Below are 21,518 nucleotides of genomic sequence, written 5' to 3' on the forward strand. Positions count from 1 at the left end.
TCTCTCTCTCTCTACCTACCCATCTGCTTCTCTCTCTCTACCTTCCCATCTGCTTCTCTCTCTACCTTCCCATCTGCTTCTCCCTCTCTCTCTACCTGCCCATCTGCTTCTCTCTCTCTACCTTCCAGATCTCTCTCTCTCTACCTGCCCATCTGCTTCTCTCTCTCTACCTTCGCATCTGCTTCTCTTTTTCTCTACCTTCCCATCTGCTTCTCTCTCTCTACCCGCCCATCTGCTTCTCTCTCTCTACCTACCCATCTGCTTCTTTCTCTCTACCTTCCCATCTGCTTCTCTCTTTTTCTACCTTCACATCTGCTTCTCTCTCTCTACCTTTCCATCTGCTTATCTCTCGCTCTTTCTCTACCTGTCCAACTGCTTCTCTCTCTCTCTACCTTTCCATCTGCTTCTCTCTCTCGCTCTCCTTTCCTATCTGATTCTGTTTCTCTCTGTGTCTGTCTCTCTCTCTCTCCCCTCTCTTTCTCTCACCCTCTATCTCACTTCCACCTCCTCTCCCTAAGCTTGTTCTATGTGGTTGCCTTGCCTCCAGTGCAAATAAATACACTTCAGTGATATTGGTTTTCCGTGCTGCTCTGACCCCCCCAGACGACAGAAACATGTCAAACCACACAAATAAATAGCCCAAATGGTCTAATTGCTCAGATCCTGCACGAGGACCAACTCAGATCCTGCATGAGGACCAGCTCAGATCCTGCATGAGGACCAGCCATGGAGTCTTGCAGCAGAGCATGTGCCAGAGGAAAGGAGAGCCTGGATTGAACACCTCTCCCTGTAGCACAATCCTCTCCTGTTTCTGGATCCAGGCAGGGGGTCTACTGCCTCATCCATCCCATGGAGTATGCATCAAAACCTCAATATGTCAAATAGAGTTGAGTCAGTTTCATCGACCTGGAGCTGATACAGAGGAAGAGGAAGTATAGAGTAACCTATAGTCTCTGACCCTAAGCTCACACCAAATCCAGACCTCACACCAGCCGCCCAGTCAGTCTTTACCTTCGGGTTCCCATGCTGAACAGAGGGTAATGTTTGGCTATGGTGATAGAGGAGGTCCACTGGAGAGACGATTGGATACTGAGAGAGAGAGAGAGAGAGAGAGAGAGAGAGAGAGAGAGAGAGAGAGAGAGAGAGAGAGAGAGAGAGAGAGAGAGAGAGAGAGAGAGAGAGAGAGAGAGAGAGAGAGAGAGAGAGAGAGAGAGAGAGAGAGAGAGAGAGAGAGAGAGAGAGAGAGAGAGAGAGAGAGAGAGAGAGAGAGAGAGAGAGAGAGAGAGAGAGAGAGAGAGAGAGAGAGACAGAGAGACACAGAGAGAGAGAGAGAGAGAGAGAGAGAGAGAGAGAGAGAGAGAGAGAGAGAGAGAGAGAGAGAGAGAGAGAGAGAGACAGAGAGACAGAGAGACAGAGAGAGAGAGATAGAGATAGAGAGAGAGAGAGAGAGAGAGAGAGACAGAGACAGAGACAGAGACAGAGAGACAGAGAGAGAGAGAGAGAGAGAGAGAGAGAGAGAGAGAGAGAGAGAGAGAGAGAGAGAGAGAGAGAGAGAGAGAGAGATTGGGAGAGAGAGAGAGAGTCTGTGTGTGAGAGAGAAAGAAGATGCTTTCCTTTCAACCTGAGGAAATTAAAATAGTTTTCAAATGTTTTCCCAGCCTGTGACAGTTAGAGTTCATAACCCACTAATCAGAACCACAAGGCCAAGTCTAACCTGACACACTAATTTCACACTAACGCAGAGACACTATCTCAAACTACAATGAAACAGATCACATCATTGTAAAACCATTCTGATCCAGTTCACAAGTCAAAATAGATCAAATTCAATTGGATTCATTCAAATGCACATTCCCGTCCAGTGCCAATATGATCATTCATCCATTTACCTGTGTGTATATGCACTACAGTCTTGCAGTCCAGTAGTCATAGCTACCAACCTCATACATGCATACTGTACCTCATTCAGAAGTCTATTTCCACACTATCGAACACAGCATCTTTTCTCTTCTGGTCCTGATGAATATTTATGTTGACCATGTTTGCATTAGACTGTGGTGCCGTTATCATTGGCTGGAAGCAGATTCAAAGGCTGAGGAACCATGTCTATGCTCATCACACACTATTTACAGTAGTTTGCAAACAAAATAAACATTTTCTGGACATGCAAACACAAAGAGTTTGATTGGGGGCCCTATGGCTATGGACCTGGGCCTATAATCAACATACTGGTAATTACATCATGGGATTGATACTGTATGTTATGGAATGAAGCAGATGCAGTGTTCTCATGGTGCAGAGTCTTAAACTCCATCTAGTGGTGGTCATTAGAGACATCACTATGACCCCACACCAATATCTGTGTAAAAACAGATCGAGCCACTTAGACCAAGTCTGAAGCCATCCTCTAGCTCTCCTCAACCCCTCCCTTCCTGTCCATAGATGAGTCTGTGTTTTTAATCTGAAATGGTCCTGCTCTGATCACTCAGCCACCCCCACCCACCCCCGCACCCTGCCTCCTCTCCCAGAGGCACACCCTGTTCTAAAAGCTTTTTTAATTATGGCGCCCATTAGAGTTGGGCTGGTTCTCTGCTCCGCTCTGCTCTGTCCTGCACACAAACTGTCCTGCTTTGACTTGATGACAAAAAACCTGCAGTGACATTGACCTGCTCCATGTGTCTCTCATCTCACTTATGAACAGAGAAGGGATGTGAGCTGGACGCTCATCAGTGGAAAAATAGAGTGAGGCGGGAGAGAGGTAAAGAGACCGAGTGAGGCGGAGAGAGGTAAAGAGACCGAGTGAGGGGGAGAGAGGTAAAGAGACAGAATGAGGGGGAGAGAGGTAAAGAGGCTGTGTGAGGGGGAGAGAGGTAAAGAGACCAAGTGAGGCGGAGAGAGGTAAAGAGACTGTGTGAAGCGGAGAGAGGTAAAGAGACAGAGTGAGGCGGAGAGAGGTAAAGAGACCGTGTGAGGGGGAGAGAGGTAAAGAGACCAAGTGAGGGGAGAGAGGTAAAGAGACCGTGTGAGGGGGAGAGAGGTAAAGAGACTGAGTGAGGGGGAGAGAGGTAAAGAGACAGAGTGAGGCGGAGAGAGGTAAAGAGACCGAGTGAGGGGGAGAGAGGTAAAGAGACCGTGTGAGGGGAGAGAGGTAAAGAGACTGAGTGAGGGGAGAGAGGTAAAGAGACTGAGTGAGGGGAGATGTAAAGAGACCGAGACCGAGTGAGGGGAGAGATGTAAAGAGACAGAGTGAGGGGAGAGAGGTAAAGAGACCGAGTGAGACGGAGAGAGGTAAAGAGACAGAGTGAGGGGAGAGAGGTAAAGAGACAGAGTAAGGGGGAGAAATGTAAAGAGACCGAGTGAGGGGAGAGAGGTAAAGAGACCGAGTGAGGCGGAGAGAGGTAAAGAGACAGAGTGAGGGGGAGAGAGGTAAAGAGACTGAGTGAGGGGGAGAGAGGTAAAGAGACCGAGTGAGGGGGAGAGAGGTAAAGAGACCATGTGAGGGGGAGAGAGGTAAAGAGGCCAAATGAGGGGAGAGATGTAAAGAGACCGAGTGAGGGGGAGAGAGGTAAAGAGGCCGAATGAGGGGGAGAGATGTAAAGAGACCGAGTGAGGGGGAGAGAGTAAAGAGACCGAGTGAGGGGAGAGAGGTAAAGAGGCCGAATGAGGGGGAGAGATGTAAAGAGACCGAGTGAGGGGGAGAGAGGTAAAGAGACTGAGTTAGGGGAGAGAGGTAAAGAGACCCAGTGAGACGGAGAGAGGTAAAGAGACCGAATGAGGGGAGAGATGTAAAGAGACCGAGTGAGGGGGAGAGAGGTAAAGAGACCGAGTGAGGGGGGGAGAGGTAAAGAGGCCGAATGAGGGGGAGAGATGTAAAGAGACCGAGTGAGGGGGAGAGAGGTAAAGAGACTGAGTTAGGGGGAGAGAGGTAAAGAGACCCAGAGAGACGGAGAGAGGTAAAGAGACCGAGTGAGGGGGAGAGATGTAAAGAGACCGAGTGAGGGGGAGAGAGGTAAAGAGACCGAGTGAGGGGGAGAGAGGTAAAGAGGCCGAATGAGGGGGAGTGATGTAAAGAGACCCAGTGAGGGGGAGAGAGGTAAAGAGACCGAGTGAGACGGAGAGAGGTAAAGAGACCGAGTGAGGGGGAGAGAGGTAAAGAGACCGAGTTAGGGGGAGAGAGGTAAAGAGACTGAGTTAGGGGGAGAGAGGTAAAGAGACCAAGTGAGACGGAGAGAGGTAAAGAGGCCGAATGAGGGGAGAGATGTAAAGAGACCGAGTGAGGGGGAGAGATGTAAAGAGACCGAGTGAGGGGGAGAGGTAAAGAGGCCGAATGAGGGGGAGAGATGTAAAGAGACCGAGTGAGGGGGAGAGAGGTAAAGAGGCCGAATGAGGGGGAGAGATGTAAAGAGACCGAGTGAGGGGGAGAGAGGTAAAGAGGCCGAATGAGGGGGAGAGAGGTAAAGAGGCCGAATGAGGGGGAGAGATGTAAAGAGACCGAGTGAGGGGGAGAGAGGTAAAGAGACTGAGTGAGGGGGAAAGAGGTAAAGAGACTGGGTGAGGGGTAGAGATGTAAAGAGACCGAGTGAGCGGGAGAGAGGTAAAGAGACCGAGTGAGACGGAGAGAGGTAAAGAGACCGAATGAGGGGGAGAGATGTAAAGAGACCGAGTGAGGGGGAGAGAGGTAAAGAGACTGAGTTAGGGGGAGAGAGGTAAAGAGACCGAGTGAGACAGAGAGAGGTAAAGAGACAGAGTGAGGGGGAGAGAGGTAAAGAGACAGAGTAAGGGGGAGAAATGTAAAGAGACCGAGTGAGGGGGAGAGAGGTAAAGAGACAGAATGAGGGGGAGAGAGGTAAAGAGACAGAGTGAGGCAGAGAGGTAAAGAGACAGAGTGAGGGGGAGAGAGGTAAAGAGACTGAGTGAGGGGGAGAGAGGTAAAGAGACTGAGTGAGGGGAGAGATGTAAAGAGACCGAGTGAGGGGGAGAGAGGTAAAGAGACCGAGTGAGGGGGAGAGAGGTAAAGAGACCGTGTGAGGGGGAGAGAGGTATAGAGGCCGAATGAGGGGGAGAGATGTAAAGAGACCGAGTGAGGGGAGAGAGGTAAAGAGACCGAGTGAGGGGAGAGAGGTAAAGAGGCTGAATGAGGCGGAGAGATGTAAAGAGACCGAGTGAGGGGGAGAGAGGTAAAGAGGCCGAATGAGGGGGAGAGATGTAAAGAGACCGAGTTAGGGGGAGAGAGGTAAAGAGACCGAGTGAGACGGAGAGAGGTAAAGAGGCCGAATGAGGGGGAGAGATGTAAAGAGACCGATTGAGGGGGAGAGAGGTAAAGAGGCCGAATGAGGGGGAGAGAGGTAAAGAGGCCGAATGAGGGGGAGAGATGTAAAGAGACCGAGTGAGGGGGAGAGAGGTAAAGAGACTGAGTGAGGGGAGAGAGGTAAAGAGACTGAGTGAGGGGGAGAGATGTAAAGAGACCGAGTGAGACGGAGAGAGGTAAAGAGACCGAGTGAGACGGAGAGAGGTAAAGAGACCGAATGAGGGGGAGAGATGTAAAGAGACCGAGTGAGGGGGAGAGAGGTAAAGAGACTGAGTTAGGGGAGAGAGGTAAAGAGACCGAGTGAGACGGAGAGAGGTAAAGAGACCGAGTGAGGGGAGAGAGGTAAAGAGACCGAGTGAGGGGGAGAGAGGTAAAGAGACTGAGTGAGGGGGAGAGAGGTAAAGAGACTGAGTGAGGGGAGGGAGGTAAAGAGGCCGAGTGAGACGGAGAGAGGTAAAGAGACCGAGTGAGGGGGAGAGAGGTAAAGAGACCGAGTGAGACGGAGAGAGGTAAAGAGACCGAGTGAGGGGGAGAGAAGTAAAGAGGCCGAATGAGGGGGAGTGATGTAAAGAGACCCAGTGAGGGGGAGAGAGGTAAAGAGACCGAGTGAGACGGAGAGAGGTAAAGAGACCGAGTGAGGGGGAGAGAGGTAAAGAGACCGAGTTAGGGGGAGAGAGGTAAAGAGACCGAGTGAGACGGAGAGAGGTAAAGAGGCCGAATGAGGGGGAGAGAGGTAAAGAGACCGAGTGAGGGGGAGAGAGGTAAAGAGGCCGAATGAGGGGGAGAGAGGTAAAGAGACCGAGTGAGGGGGAGAGAGGTAAAGAGGCCGAATGAGGGGGAGAGATGTAAAGAGACCGAGTGCGGGGGAGAGATGTAAAGAGACCGAGTGAGGGGAGAGAGGTAAAGAGGCCGAATGAGGGGGAGAGAGGTAAAGAGACCGTGTGAGGCGGAGAGAGGTAAAGAGACAGAGTGAGGGGAAGAGAGGTAAAGAGACTGAGTGAGGGGGAGAGAGGTAAAGAGACCGAGTGAGGGGGAGAGAGGTAAAAGACAGAGTGAGGGGAGAGATGTAAAGAGACCGAGTGAGGGGGAGAGAGGTAAAGAGGCCGTGTGAGGGGGAGAGAGGTAAAGAGACCGAGTGAGGGGGAGAGAGGTAAAGAGACCGTGTGAGGGGGAGAGAGGTAAAGAGACCGAGTGAGGGGGAGAGAGGTAAAGAGACTGAGTGAGGGGAGAGATGTAAAGAGACCGAGTGTGGGGGAGACCAAGTGAGGGGGAGAGATGTAAAGAGACAGAGTGAGGGGGAGAGAGGTAAAGAGACAGAGTAAGGGGGAGAAATGTAAAGAGACCGAGTGAGGGGAGAGAGGTAAAGAGACAGAGTGAGGGGAGAGAGGTAAAGAGACAGAGTGAGGGGAGAGAGGTAAAGAGACCGAGTGAGGGGGAGAGAGGTAAAGAGGCCGAATGAGGGGGAGAGATGTAAAGAGACCGAGTGAGGGGGAGAGAGGTAAAGAGACCGAGTGAGGGGGAGAGAGGTAAAGAGGCCGAATGAGGGGGAGAGATGTAAAGAGACCGAGTGAGGGGGAGAGAGGTAAAGAGACTGAGTTAGGGGGAGAGAGGTAAAGAGACCCAGTGAGACGGAGAGAGGTAAAGAGACCGAATGAGGGGGAGAGATGTAAAGAGACCGAGTGAGGGGGAGAGAGGTAAAGAGACCGAGTGAGGGGGAGAGAGGTAAAGAGGCCGAATGAGGGGGAGAGATGTAAAGAGACCGAGTGAGGGGGAGAGAGGTAAAGAGACTGAGTTAGGGGGAGAGAGGTAAAGAGACCCAGAGAGACGGAGAGAGGTAAAGAGACCGAGTGAGGGGGAGAGATGTAAAGAGACCGAGTGAGGGGGAGAGAGGTAAAGAGACCGAGTGAGGGGAGAGAGGTAAAGAGGCCGAATGAGGGGGAGAGATGTAAAGAGACCCAGTGAGGGGAGAGAGGTAAAGAGACCGAGTGAGACGGAGAGAGGTAAAGAGACCGAGTGAGGGGAGAGAGGTAAAGAGACCGAGTTAGGGGGAGAGAGGTAAAGAGACTGAGTGAGGGGGAAAGAGGTAAAGAGACTGGGTGAGGGGTAGAGATGTAAAGAGACCGAGTGAGCGGGAGAGAGGTAAAGAGACCGAGTGAGACGGAGAGAGGTAAAGAGACCGAATGAGGGGGAGAGATGTAAAGAGACCGAGTGAGGGGGAGAGAGGTAAAGAGACTGAGTTAGGGGGAGAGAGGTAAAGAGACCGAGTGAGACAGAGAGAGGTAAAGAGACAGAGTGAGGGGGAGAGAGGTAAAGAGACAGAGTAAGGGGGAGAAATGTAAAGAGACCGAGTGAGGGGGAGAGAGGTAAAGAGACAGAGTGAGGGGGAGAGAGGTAAAGAGACAGAGTGAGGCAGAGAGGTAAAGAGACAGAGTGAGGGGGAGAGAGGTAAAGAGACTGAGTGAGGGGGAGAGAGGTAAAGAGACTGAGTGAGGGGGAGAGATGTAAAGAGACCGAGTGAGGGGGAGAGAGGTAAAGAGACCGAGTGAGGGGGAGAGAGGTAAAGAGACCGTGTGAGGGGGAGAGAGGTATAGAGGCCGAATGAGGGGAGAGATGTAAAGAGACCGAGTGAGGGGGAGAGAGGTAAAGAGACCGAGTGAGGGGGAGAGAGGTAAAGAGGCTGAATGAGGCGGAGAGATGTAAAGAGACCGAGTGAGGGGGAGAGAGGTAAAGAGGCCGAATGAGGGGGAGAGATGTAAAGAGACCGAGTTAGGGGGAGAGAGGTAAAGAGACCGAGTGAGACGGAGAGAGGTAAAGAGGCCGAATGAGGGGAGAGATGTAAAGAGACCGATTGAGGGGGAGAGAGGTAAAGAGGCCGAATGAGGGGGAGAGAGGTAAAGAGGCCGAATGAGGGGGAGAGATGTAAAGAGACCGAGTGAGGGGGAGAGAGGTAAAGAGACTGAGTGAGGGGGAGAGAGGTAAAGAGACTGAGTGAGGGGGAGAGATGTAAAGAGACCGAGTGAGACGGAGAGAGGTAAAGAGACCGAGTGAGACGGAGAGAGGTAAAGAGACCGAATGAGGGGGAGAGATGTAAAGAGACCGAGTGAGGGGGAGAGAGGTAAAGAGACTGAGTTAGGGGGAGAGAGGTAAAGAGACCGAGTGAGACGGAGAGAGGTAAAGAGACCGAGTGAGGGGGAGAGAGGTAAAGAGACCGAGTGAGGGGGAGAGAGGTAAAGAGACTGAGTGAGGGGGAGAGAGGTAAAGAGACTGAGTGAGGGGGAGGGAGGTAAAGAGGCCGAGTGAGACGGAGAGAGGTAAAGAGACCGAGTGAGGGGGAGAGAGGTAAAGAGACCGAGTGAGACGGAGAGAGGTAAAGAGACCGAGTGAGGGGAGAGAAGTAAAGAGGCCGAATGAGGGGGAGTGATGTAAAGAGACCCAGTGAGGGGGAGAGAGGTAAAGAGACCGAGTGAGACGGAGAGAGGTAAAGAGACCGAGTGAGGGGAGAGAGGTAAAGAGACCGAATGAGGGGGAGAGATGTAAAGAGACCGAGTGAGGGGGAGAGATGTAAAGAGACCGAGTGAGGGGAGAGAGGTAAAGAGACCGAGTGAGGGGGAGAGAGGTAAAGAGGCCGAATGAGGGGGAGAGAGGTAAAGAGACCGAGTGAGGGGGAGAGAGGTAAAGAGGCCGAATGAGGGGGAGAGATGTAAAGAGACCGAGTGCGGGGGAGAGATGTAAAGAGACCGAGTGAGGGGAGAGAGGTAAAGAGGCCGAATGAGGGGGAGAGAGGTAAAGAGACCGAGAGGGGAGAGAGGTAAAGAGACAGAGTGAGGGGAAGAGAGGTAAAGAGACTGAGTGAGGGGGAGAGAGGTAAAGAGACCGAGTGAGGGGGAGAGAGGTAAAGAGACAGAGTGAGGGGGAGAGATGTAAAGAGACCGAGTGAGGGGGAGAGAGGTAAAGAGGCCGTGTGAGGGGAGAGAGAGGTAAAGAGACCGAGTGAGGGGAGAGAGGTAAAGAGACCGTGTGAGGGGAGAGAGGTAAAGAGACCGAGTGAGGGGGAGAGAGGTAAAGAGACTGAGTGAGGGGAGAGATGTAAAGAGACCGAGTGAGGGGGAGACCAAGTGAGGGGGAGAGATGTAATGAGACAGAGTGAGGGGGAGAGAGGTAAAGAGACAGAGTAAGGGGGAGAAATGTAAAGAGACCGAGTGAGGGGAGAGAGGTAAAGAGACAGAGTGAGGGGAGAGAGGTAAAGAGACAGAGTGAGGGGGAGAGAGGTAAAGAGACAGAGTGAGGGGGAGAGAGGTAAAGAGACCGAGTGAGGGGGAGAGAGGTAAAGAGACCGTGTGAGGGGGAGAGAGGTAAAGAGGCCGAATGAGGGGGAGAGATGTAAAGAGACCGAGTGAGGGGAGAGAGGTAAAGAGACCGAGTGAGGGGGAGAGAGGTAAAGAGGCCGAATGAGGGGGAGAGATGTAAAGAGACCGAGTGAGGGGGAGAGAGGTAAAGAGACTGAGTTAGGGGGAGAGAGTAAAGAGACCGAGTGAGACGGAGAGAGGTAAAGAGACCGAGTGAGGGGAGAGATGTAAAGAGACCGAGTGAGGGGGAGAGAGGTAAAGAGGCCGAATGAGGGGAGAGATGTAAAGAGACCCAGTGAGGGGAGAGAGCTAAAGAGACTGAGTTAGGGGGAGAGAGGTAAAGAGACCGAGTGAGACGGAGAGAGGTAAAGAGACCGAGTGAGGGGAGAGAGGTAAAGAGACCGAGTGAGACGGAGAGAGGTAAAGAGGCCGAATGAGGGGGAGAGATGTAAAGAGACCGAGTGAGGGGGAGAGAGGTAAAGAGGCCGAATGAGGGGGAGAGATGTAAAGAGACCGAGTTAGGGGGAGAGAGGTAAAGAGGCCGAATGAGGGGGAGAGAGGTAAAGAGGCCGAATGAGGGGGAGAGATGTAAAGAGACCGAGTGAGGGGGAGAGAGGTAAAGAGACTGAGTGAGGGGGAAAGAGGTAAAGAGACTGAGTGAGGGGTAGAGATGTAAAGAGACCGAGTGAGCGGGAGAGAGGTAAAGAGACCGAGTGAGACGGAGAGAGGTAAAGAGACCGAGTGAGGGGGAGAGAGGTAAAGAGGCCGAATGAGGGGGAGAGATGTAAAGAGACCGAGTTAGGGGGAGAGAGGTAAAGAGACTGAGTGAGGGGTAGAGATGTAAAGAGACCGAGTGAGGGGGAGACCGAATGAGGGGGAGAGATGTAAAGAGACCGAGTGAGACGGAGAGAGGTAAAGAGACCGAATGAGGGGGAGAGATGTAAAGAGACCGAGTGAGGGGGAGAGATGTAAAGAGACCGAGTGAGGGGAGAGAGAGGTAAAGAGACTGAGTGAGGGGGAGAGATGTAAAGAGACCGAGTGAGGGGTAGAGAGAAGAGGAGAGATGTAAAGAGACAGTGAGGGGGAGAGAGGTAAAGAGGGGGAGAGAGTAAAGAGACCGAGTGAGGGGGAGAGAGGTAAAGAGACCGAGTGAGGGGAGAGAGGTAAAGAGACGGAGGGGGAGAGGTAAAGAGACCGAGTGAGGGGAGAGAGAAAGGTGAAAGAGACCGAGTGAGGGGAGAGAGGTAAAGAGACCGAGTGAGGGGAGAGAGGTAAAGAGGCCGAATGAGGGGGAGAGATGTAAAGAGACCGAGTGAGGGGGAGAGAGGTAAAGAGGCCGAATGAGGGGGAGAGATGTAAAGAGACCGAGTGAGGGGGAGAGAAAGAGACCGAGTAGGGGGAGAGAGGCCGAATGAGGGGGAGAGAGATGTAAAGAGACCGAGTGAGGGGGAGAGAGGTAAAGAGGCCGAATGAGGGGGAGAGAGGTAAAGAGACCGAATGAGGGGGAGAGAGGTAAAGAGACCGAATGAGGGGGAGAGAGGTAAAGAGACCGAAGAGAGGTAAAGAGACCGAGTGAGGGGGAGAGAGGTAAAGAGACCGAGTGAGGGGGAGGGGAGGGGGAGAGATGTAAAGAGACCGAGTGAGGGGGAGAGAGGTAAAGAGACTGAGTTAGGGAGAGAGGTAAAGAGACCGAGTGAGATGGAGAGAGGTAAAGAGACCGAGTGAGGGGGAGAGAGGTAAAGAGACCGAGTTAGGGGAGAGAGGTAAAGAGACTGAGTTAGGGGAGAGAGGTAAAGAGACCGAGTGAGACGGAGAGGTAAAGAGGCCGAATGAGGGGAGAGAGGTAAAGAGACCGAGTGAGGGGGAGAGAGGTAAAGAGACCGAGTGAGGGGAGAGAGGTAAAGAGGCAGAATGAGGGGAGAGATGTAAAGAGACCGAGTGAGGGGGAGAGAGGTAAAGAGGCCGAATGAGGGGGAGAGAGTAAAGAGACCGAGTGAGGGGGAGAGAGGTAAAGAGGCCGAATGAGACGGAGAGAGGTAAAGAGACCGAATGAGGGGGAGAGATGTAAAGAGACCGAGTGAGGGGAGAGATGTAAAGAGACCGAGTGAGGGGGAGAGAGGTAAAGAGGCCGAATGAGGGGAGAGATGTAAAGAGACCGAGTGAGGGGAGAGAGGTAAAGAGGCCGAATGAGGGGAGAGATGTAAAGAGACCGAGTTAGGGGAGAGAGGTAAAGAGGCCGAATGAGGGGGAGAGAGGTAAAGAGGCCGAATGAGGGGGAGAGATGTAAAGAGACCGAGTGAGGGGGAGAGAGGTAAAGAGACTGAGTTAGGGGAGAGAGGTAAAGAGACCGAGTGAGACGGAGAGAGGTAAAGAGACCGAGTGAGGGGGAGAGAGGTAAAGAGACCGAATTAGGGGAGAGAGGTAAAGAGACTGAGTTAGGGGGAGAGAGGTAAAGAGACCGAGTGAGACGGAGAGGTAAAGAGGCCGAATGAGGGGGAGAGAGGTAAAGAGACCGAGTGAGGGGGAGAGAGGTAAAGAGACCGAGTGAGGGGGAGAGAGGTAAAGAGGCAGAATGAGGGGGAGAGATGTAAAGAGACCGAGTGAGGGGAGAGAGGTAAAGAGGCCGAATGAGGGGGAGAGAGGTAAAGAGACCGAGGGAGGGGGAGAGAGGTAAAGAGGCCGAATGAGGGGGAGAGATGTAAAGAGACCGAGTGAGGGGAGTGATGTAAAGAGACCGAGTGAGGGGGAGAGAGGTAAAGAGGCCGTGTGAGGGGAGAGAGGTAAAGAGGCCAAATGAGGGGGAGAGATGTAAAGAGACCGAGTGAGGGGGAGAGAGGTAAAGAGACCGAGTGAGGGGGAGAGAGGTAAAGAGGCCGAATGAGGGGAGAGATGTAAAGAGACCGAGTGAGGGGAGAGAGGTAAAGAGACTGAGTTAGGGGGAGAGAGGTAAAGAGACCGAGTGAGACGGAGAGAGGTAAAGAGACCGAGTGAGGGGAGAGATGTAAAGAGACCGAGTGAGGGGAGAGAGGTAAAGAGACCGAGTGAGGGGGAGAGAGGTAAAGAGGCCGAATGAGGGGAGTGAAGTAAAGAGACCCAGTGAGGGGAGAGAGGTAAAGAGACCGAGTGAGACGAAGAGAGGTAAAGAGACCGAGTGAGGGGGAGAGAGGTAAAGAGACCGAGTTAGGGGAGAGAGGTAAAGAGACTGAGTTAGGGGAGAGAGGTAAAGAGACCAAGTGAGACGGAGAGAGGTAAAGAGGCCGAATGAGGGGGAGTGATGTAAAGAGACCGAGTGAGGGGAGAGATGTAAAGAGACCGAGTGAGGGGAGAGAGGTAAAGAGGCCGAATGAGGGGGAGAGATGTAAAGAGACCGAGTTAGGGGGAGAGAGGTAAAGAGACCGAATGAGGGGGAGAGAGGTAAAGAGGCCGAATGAGGGGAGAGATGTAAAGAGACCGAGTGAGGGGGAGAGAGGTAAAGAGACTGAGTGAGGGGGAGGGAGGTAAAGAGGCCGAGTGAGACGGAGAGAGGTAAAGAGACCGAGTGAGGGGGAGAGAGGTAAAGACACCGAGTGAGACGGAGAGAGGTAAAGAGACCGAGTGAGGGGGAGAGAGGTAAAGAGACCGAGTGAGGGGGAGAGAGGTAAAGAGGCCGAATGAGGGGGAGTGATGTAAAGAGACCCAGTGAGGGGGAGAGAGGTAAAGAGACCGAGTGAGACGGAGAGAGGTAAAGAGACCGAGTGAGGGGGAGAGAGGTAAAGAGACCGAGTTAGGGGGAGAGAGGTAAAGAGACTGAGTGAGGGGTAGAGATGTAAAGAGACCGAGTGAGAGGGAGACCGAGTTAGGGGGAGAGAGGTAAAGAGACTGAGTTAGGGGGAGAGAGGTAAAGAGACCGAGTGAGACGGAGAGAGGTAAAGAGGCCGAATGAGGGGGAGAGATGTAAAGAGACCGAGTTAGGGGGAGAGAGGTAAAGAGACCGAGTGAGACGGAGAGAGGTAAAGAGGCCGAATGAGGGGGAGAGATGTAAAGAGACCGAGTGAGGGGGAGAGAGGTAAAGAGGCCGAATGAGGGGGAGAGAGGTAAAGAGGCCGAATGAGGGGGAGAGATGTAAAGAGACCGAGTGAGGGGGAGAGAGGTAAAGAGACTGAGTGAGGGGGAGAGAGGTAAAGAGACTGAGTGAGGGGGAGAGATGTAAAGAGACCGAGTGAGAGGGAGAGAGGTAAAGAGACCGAGTGAGACGGAGAGAGGTAAAGAGACCGAATGAGGGGGAGAGATGTAAAGAGACCGAGTGAGGGGAGAGAGGTAAAGAGACTGAGTTAGGGGGAGAGAGGTAAAGAGACCGAGTGAGACGGAGAGAGGTAAAGGGACCGAGTGAGGGGGAGAGAGGTAAAGAGACCGAGTGAGGGGGAGAGAGGTAAAGAGACTGAGTGAGGGGGAGAGTGGTAAAGAGACTGAGTGAGGGGAGGGAGGTAAAGAGGCCGAGTGAGACGGAGAGAGGTAAAGAGACCGAGTGAGGGGGAGAGAGGTAAAGAGACCGAGTGAGACGGAGAGAGGTAAAGAGACCGAGTGAGGGGGAGAGAGGTAAAGAGGCCGAATGAGGGGGAGTGATGTAAAGAGACCCAGTGAGGGGGAGAGAGGTAAAGAGACCGAGTGAGGGGGAGAGAGGTAAAGAGACCGAGTGAGGGGGAGAGAGGTAAAGAGACCGAGTTAGGGGGAGAGAGGTAAAGAGACTGAGTGAGGGGTAGAGATGTAAAGAGACCGAGTGAGGGGGAGACCGAATGAGGGGGAGAGATGTAAAGAGACAGAGTGAGGGGGAGAGAGGTAAAGAGACCGAGTGAGACGGAGAGAGGTAAAGAGACCGAATGAGGGGGAGAGATGTAAAGAGACCGAGTGAGGGGGAGAGATGTAAAGAGACCGAGTGAGGGGGAGAGAGGTAAAGAGGCCGAATGAGGGGGAGAGATGTAAAGAGACCGAGTGAGGGGGAGAGAGGTAAAGAGGCCGAATGAGGGGGAGAGATGTAAAGAGACCGAGTTAGGGGGAGAGAGGTAAAGAGGCCGAATGAGGGGGAGAGAGGTAAAGAGGCCGAATGAGGGGGAGAGATGTAAAGAGACCGAGTGAGGGGAGAGAGGGTAAAGAGACTAAGTTAGGGGGAGAGAGGTAAAGAGACCGAGTGAGACGGAGAGAGGTAAAGAGACCGAGTGAGGGGGAGAGAGGTAAAGAGACCGAGTTAGGGGGAGAGAGGTAAAGAGACTGAGTTAGGGGGAGAGAGGTAAAGAGACCGAGTGAGACGGAGAGGTAAAGAGGCCGAATGAGGGGAGAGAGGTAAAGAGACCGAGTGAGGGGGAGAGAGGTAAAGAGACCGAGTGAGGGGGAGAGAGGTAAAGAGACCGAGTGAGACGGAGAGAGGTAAAGAGACCGAGTGAGGGGGAGAGATGTAAAGAGACCGAGTGAGGGGGAGAGAGGTAAAGAGACCGAGTGAGGGGGAGAGAGGTAAAGAGGCCGAATGAGGGGGAGTGATGTAAAGAGACCCAGTGAGGGGGAGAGAGGTAAAGAGACCGAGTGAGACGAAGAGAGGTAAAGAGACCGAGTGAGGGGGAGAGAGGTAAAGAGACCGAGTGAGGGGGAGAGAGGTAAAGAGGCCGAATGAGGGGAGTGATGTAAAGAGACCCAGTGAGGGGAGAGAGGTAAAGAGACCGAGTGAGACGAAGAGAGGTAAAGAGACCGAGTGAGGGGGAGAGAGGTAAAGAGACCGAGTGAGGGGAGAGAGGTAAAGAGGCCGAATGAGGGGGAGTGATTTAAAGAGACCCAGTGAGGGGGAGAGAGGTAAAGAGACCGAGTGAGACGGAGAGAGGTAAAGAGACTGAGTTAGGGGGAGAGAGGTAAAGAGACCGAGTGAGACGGAGAGAGGTAAAGAGACCGAGTGAGGAGGAGAGAGGTAAAGAGACCGAGTGAGGGGGAGAGAGGTAAAGAGACTGAGTGAGGGGGAGAGTGGTAAAGAGACTGAGTGAGGGGGAGAGAGGTAAAGAGGCCGAGTGAGACGGAGAGAGGTAAAGAGACCGAGTGAGGGGGAGAGAGGTAAAGAGACCGAGTGAGGGGGAGAGAGGTAAAGAGGCCGTGTGAGGGGGAGAGAGAGGTATAGAGGCCAAATGAGGGGGGAGAGATGTAAAGAGACCGAGTGAGGGGAGAGAGGTAAAGAGACCGAGTGAGGGGAGAGAGGTAAAGAGGCCGAATGAGGGGGAGAGATGTAAAGAGACCGAGTGAGGGGGAGAGAGGTAAAGAGACTGAGTTAGGGGGAGAGAGGTAAAGAGACCGAGTGAGACGGAGAGAGGTAAAGAGACCGAGTGAGGGGAGAGATGTAAAGAGACCGAGTGAGGGGGAGAGAGGTAAAGAGACCGAGTGAGGGGAGAGAGGTAAAGAGGCCGAATGAGGGGGAGTGATGTAAAGAGACCCAGTGAGGGGGAGAGAGGTAAAGAGACCGAGTGAGACGGAGAGAGGTAAAGAGACCGAGTGAGGGGGAGAGAGGTAAAGAGACCGAGTTAGGGGGAGAGAGGTAAAGAGACTGAGTTAGGGGGAGAGAGGTAAAGAGACCAAGTGAGACGGAGAGAGGTAAAGAGGCCGAATGAGGGGGAGTGATGTAAAGAGACCGAGTGAGGGGGAGAGATGTAAAGAGACCGAGTGAGGGGGAGAGAGGTAAAGAGGCCGAATGAGGGGGAGAGATGTAAAGAGACCGAGTTAGGGGGAGAGAGGTAAAGAGGCCGAATGAGGGGGAGAGAGGTAAAGAGGCCGAATGAGGGGAGAGATGTAAAGAGACCGAGTGAGGGGAGAGAGTAAAGAGACTGAGTGAGGGGGAGGAGGTAAAGAGGCCGAGTGAGACGGAGAGAGGTAAAGAGACCGAGTGAGGGGGAGAGAGGTAAAGACACCGAGTGAGACGGAGAGAGGTAAAGAGACCGAGTGAGGGGGAGAGAGGTAAAGAGACCGAGTGAGGGGGAGAGAGGTAAAGAGGCCGAATGAGGGGGAGTGATGTAAAGAGACCGAGTGAGGGGAGAGAGGTAAAGAGACCGAGTGAGACGGAGAGAGGTAAAGAGACCGAGTGAGGGGGAGAGAGGTAAAGAGACCGGGGGGAGAGAGGTAAAGAGACTGAGTGAGGGGTAGAGATGTAAAGAGACCGAGTGAAGAGACCGAGTTAGGGGAGAGAGGTAAAGAGACTGAGTTAGGGGAGAGAGGTAAAGAGACCGAGTGAGACGGAGAGAGGTAAAGAGGCCGAATGAGGGGGAGAGATGTAAAGAGACCGAGTTAGGGGGAGAGAGGTAAAGAGACCGAGTGAGACGGAGAGAGGTAAAGAGGCCGAATGAGGGGGAGAGATGTAAAGAGACCGAGTGAGGGGGAGAGAGGTAAAGAGGCCGAATGAGGGGGAGAGAGGTAAAGAGGCCGAATGAGGGGGAGAGATGTAAAGAGACCGAGTGAGGGGGAGAGAGGTAAAGAGACTGAGTGAGGGGAGAGAGGTAAAGAGACTGAGTGAGGGGGAGAGATGTAAAGAGACCGAGTGAGGGGGAGAGAGGTAAAGAGACCGAGTGAGACGGAGAGAGGTAAAGAGACCGAATGAGGGGGAGAGATGTAAAGAGACCGAGTGAGGGGGAGAGAGGTAAAGAGACTGAGTTAGGGGAGAGAGGTAAAGAGACCGAGTGAGACGGAGAGAGGTAAAGAGACCGAGTGAGGGGGAGAGAGGTAAAGAGACCGAGTGAGGGGAGAGAGGTAAAGAGACTGAGTGAGGGGGAGAGTGGTAAAGAGACTGAGTGAGGGGGAGAGGAGGTAAAGAGGCCGAGTGAGACGGAGAGAGGTAAAGAGACCGAGTGAGGGGGAGAGAGGTAAAGAGACCGAGTGAGACGGAGAGAGGTAAAGAGACCGAGTGAGGGGGAGAGAGGTAGAGAGGCCGAATGAGGGGGAGTGATGTAAAGAGACCCAGTGAGGGGGAGAGAGTAAAGAGACCGAGTGAGGGGGAGAGAGGTAAAGAGACCGAGTGAGGGGGAGAGAGGTAAAGAGACCGAGTTAGGGGGAGAGAGGTAAAGAGACTGAGTGAGGGGAGAGATGTAAAGAGACCGAGTGAGGGGGAGACCGAATGAGGGGGAGAGATGTAAAGAGACAGAGTGAGGGGGAGAGAGGTAAAGAGACCGAGTGAGACGGAGAGAGGTAAAGAGACCGAATGAGGGGGAGAGATGTAAAGAGACCGAGTGAGGGGAGAGATGTAAAGAGACCGAGTGAGGGGGAGAGAGGTAAAGAGGCCGAATGAGGGGGAGAGATGTAAAGAGACCGAGTGAGGGGAGAGAGTAAAGAGGCCGAATGAGGGGAGAGATGTAAAGAGACCGAGTTAGGGGGAGAGAGGTAAAGAGGCCGAATGAGGGGGAGAGAGGTAAAGAGGCCGAATGAGGGGGAGAGATGTAAAGAGACCGAGTGAGGGGGAGAGAGGTAAAGAGACTAAGTTAGGGGAGAGAGGTAAAGAGACCGAGTGAGACGGAGAGAGACAAAGAGACCGAGTGAGGGGGAGAGAGGTAAAGAGACCGAGTTAGGGGGAGAGAGGTAAAGAGACTGAGTTAGGGGGAGAGAGGTAAAGAGACCGAGTGAGACGGAGAGGTAAAGAGGCCGAATGAGGGGGAGAGAGGTAAAGAGACCGAGTGAGGGGGAGAGAGGTAAAGAGACCGAGTGAGGGGGAGAGAGGTAAAGAGGCAGAATGAGGGGGAGAGATGTAAAGAGACCGAGTGAGGGGAGAGAGGTAAAGAGGCCGAATGAGGGGAGAGAGGTAAAGAGACCGAGTGAGGGGGAGAGAGGTAAAGAGGCCGAATGAGGGGAGAGATGTAAAGAGACCGAGTGAGGGGAGTGATGTAAAGAGACCGAGTGAGGGGAGAGAGGTAAAGAGGCCGTGTGAGGGGAGAGAGGTAAAGAGGCCGAATGAGGGGGAGAGATGTAAAGAGACCGAGTGAGGGGAGAGAGGTAAAGAGACCGAGTGAGGGGAGAGAGGTAAAGAGGCCGAATGAGGGGGAGAGATGTAAAGAGACCGAGTGAGGGGGAGAGAGGTAAAGAGACTGAGTTAGGGGAGAGAGGTAAAGAGACCGAGTGAGACGGAGAGAGGTAAAGAGACCGAGTGAGGGGGAGAGATGTAAAGAGACCGAGTGAGGGGGAGAGAGTAAAGAGACCGAGTGAGGGGAGAGAGGTAAAGAGGCCGAATGAGGGGGAGTGATGTAAAGAGACCCAGTGAGGGGGAGAGAGGTAAAGAGACCGAGTGAGACGAAGAGAGGTAAAGAGACCGAGTGAGGGGGAGAGAGGTAAAGAGACCGAGTTAGGGGGAGAGAGGTAAAGAGACTGAGTTAGGGGGAGAGAGGTAAAGAGACCAAGTGAGACGGAGAGAGGTAAAGAGGCCGAATGAGGGGGAGTGATGTAAAGAGACCGAGTGAGGGGGAGAGATGTAAAGAGACCGAGTGAGGGGGAGAGAGGTAAAGAGGCCGAATGAGGGGAGAGATGTAAAGAGACCGAGTTAGGGGGAGAGAGGTAAAGAGGCCGAATGAGGGGGAGAGAGGTAAAGAGGCCGAATGAGGGGGAGAGATGTAAAGAGACCGAGTGAGGGGGAGAGAGGTAAAGAGACTGAGTGAGGGGAAGGGAGGTAAAGAGGCCGAGTGAGACGGAGAGAGGTAAAGAGACCGAGTGAGGGGAGAGAGGTAAAGAGACCGAGTGAGACGGAGAGAGGTAAAGAGACCGAGTGAGGGGGACAGAGGTAAAGAGACCGAGTTAGGGGGAGAGAGGTAAAGAGACTGAGTGAGGGGAGAGAGGTAAAGAGACCGAGTGGGGGAGACCGAGTGAGGGGGAGAGATGTAAAGAGACAGAGTGAGGGGGAGAGAGGTAAAGAGACCGAGTGAGACGGAGAGAGGTAAAGAGACAGAGTGAGGGGGAGAGAGGTAAAGAGACAGAGTAAGGGGGAGAAATGTAAAGAGACCGAGGAGGGGGAGAGAGGTAAAGAGACCGAGTGAGGCGGAGAGAGGTAAAGAGACAGAGTTAGGGGAGAGAGGTAAAGAGACCGAGTGAGACGGAGAGAGGTAAAGAGACCGAGTAGGGGAGAGATGTAAAGAGACCGAGTGAGGGGAGAGAGGTAAAGAGACCGAGTGAGACGGAGAGAGGTAAAGAGACCGAGTGAGGGGGAGAGAGGTAAAGAGACCGAGTTAGAGGGGGTAAAGAGAGAGTTAGGGGAGAGAGGTAAAGAGACCAAGAGTTAGAGAGGGAGAGAGAGGATGTAAAGAGACCGAGTGAGAGAGATGTAAAGAGACGGAGAGAGGTAAAGAGGCCGAATGAGGGGGAGAGATGTAAAGAGACCGAGTGAGGGGGGGAGAGAGGTAAAGAGGCCGAATGAGGGGAGAGATGTAAAGAGACCGAGTGAGGGGGAGAGAGGTAAAGAGACCGAATGAGGGGAGAGAGGTAAAGAGACCGAATGAGGGGGAGAGATGTAAAGAGACCGAGTGAGGGGGAGAGAGGTAAAGAGACTGAGTGAGGGGGAAGAGGTAAAGAGACTGAGTGAGGGGTAGAGATGTAAAGAGACCGAGTGAGCGGGAGAGAGGTAAAGAGACCGAGTGAGACGGAGAGAGGTAAAGAGACCGAATGAGGGGGAGAGATGTAAAGAGACCGAGTGAGGGGGAGAGAGGTAAAGAGACTGAGTTAGGGGGAGAGAGGTAAAGAGACCGAGTGAGACGGAGAGAGGTAAAGAGACCGAGTGAGGGGGAGAGAGGTAAAGAGACCGAGTTAGGGGGAGAGAGGTAAAGAGACTGAGTTAGGGGGAGAGAGGTAAAGAGACCGAGTGAGACGGAGAGAGGTAAAGAGGCCGAATGAGGGGGAGAGAGGTAAAGAGACCGAGTGAGGGGGAGAGAGGTAAAGAGACCGAGTGAGGGGAGAGAGGTAAAGAGGCAGAATGAGGGGGAGAGATGTAAAGAGACCGAGTGAGGGGGAGAGAGGTAAAGAGACCGAGTGAGACGGAGAGAGGTAAAGAGACAGAGTGAGGGGGAGAGAGATAAAGAGACCGAGTGAGGCAGAGAGGTAAAGAGACAGAGTGAGGGGGAGAGAGGTAAAGAGACCGTGTGAGGGGGAGAGAGGTATAGAGGCCGAATGAGGGGGAGAGATGTAAAGAGACCGAGTGAGGGGGAGAGAGGTAAAGAGACCGAGTGAGGGGGAGAGAGGTAAAGAGGCCGAATGAGGGGGAGAGATGTAAAGAGACCGAGTGAGGGGAGAGAGGTAAAGAGACTGAGTTAGGGGGAGAGAGGTAAAGAGACCGAGTGAGACGGAGAGAGGTAAAGAGACCAAGTGAGGGGGAGAGAGGTAAAGAGACCGAGTGAGACGGAGAGAGGTAAAGAGACCGAGTGAGACGGAGAGAGGTAAAGAGAAAGAGTGAGGGGGAGAGAGGTAAAGAGGCCGAATGAGGGGGAGAGAGGTAAAGAGGCCGAATGAGGGGGAGAGATGTAAAGAGACAGAGTGAGGGGGAGAGAGGTAAAGAGACCGAGTGAGGAGGAGAGAGAGGTAAAGAGGCCGAATGAGGGGAGAGATGTAAAGAGACCGAGTGAGGGGGAGAGAGGTAAAGAGACTGAGTTAGGGGGAGAGAGGTAAAGAGACCGAGTGAGACGGAGAGAGGTAAAGAGACCGAGTGAGGGGGAGAGATGTAAAGAGACCGAGTGAGGGGGAGAGAGGTAAAGAGACCGAGTGAGGGGGAGAGAGGTAAAGAGGCCGAATGAGGGGGAGAGATGTAAAGAGACCGAGTGAGGGGGAGAGAGGTAAAGAGACTGAGTTAGGGGAGAGAGGTAAAGAGACCGAGTGAGACGGAGAGAGGTAAAGAGACCGAGTGA

Source organism: Oncorhynchus gorbuscha, linkage group LG16 (genome assembly GCF_021184085.1).
Source record: "Oncorhynchus gorbuscha isolate QuinsamMale2020 ecotype Even-year linkage group LG16, OgorEven_v1.0, whole genome shotgun sequence".
NCBI classification, from domain to species: Eukaryota; Metazoa; Chordata; class Actinopteri; order Salmoniformes; family Salmonidae; genus Oncorhynchus; species Oncorhynchus gorbuscha.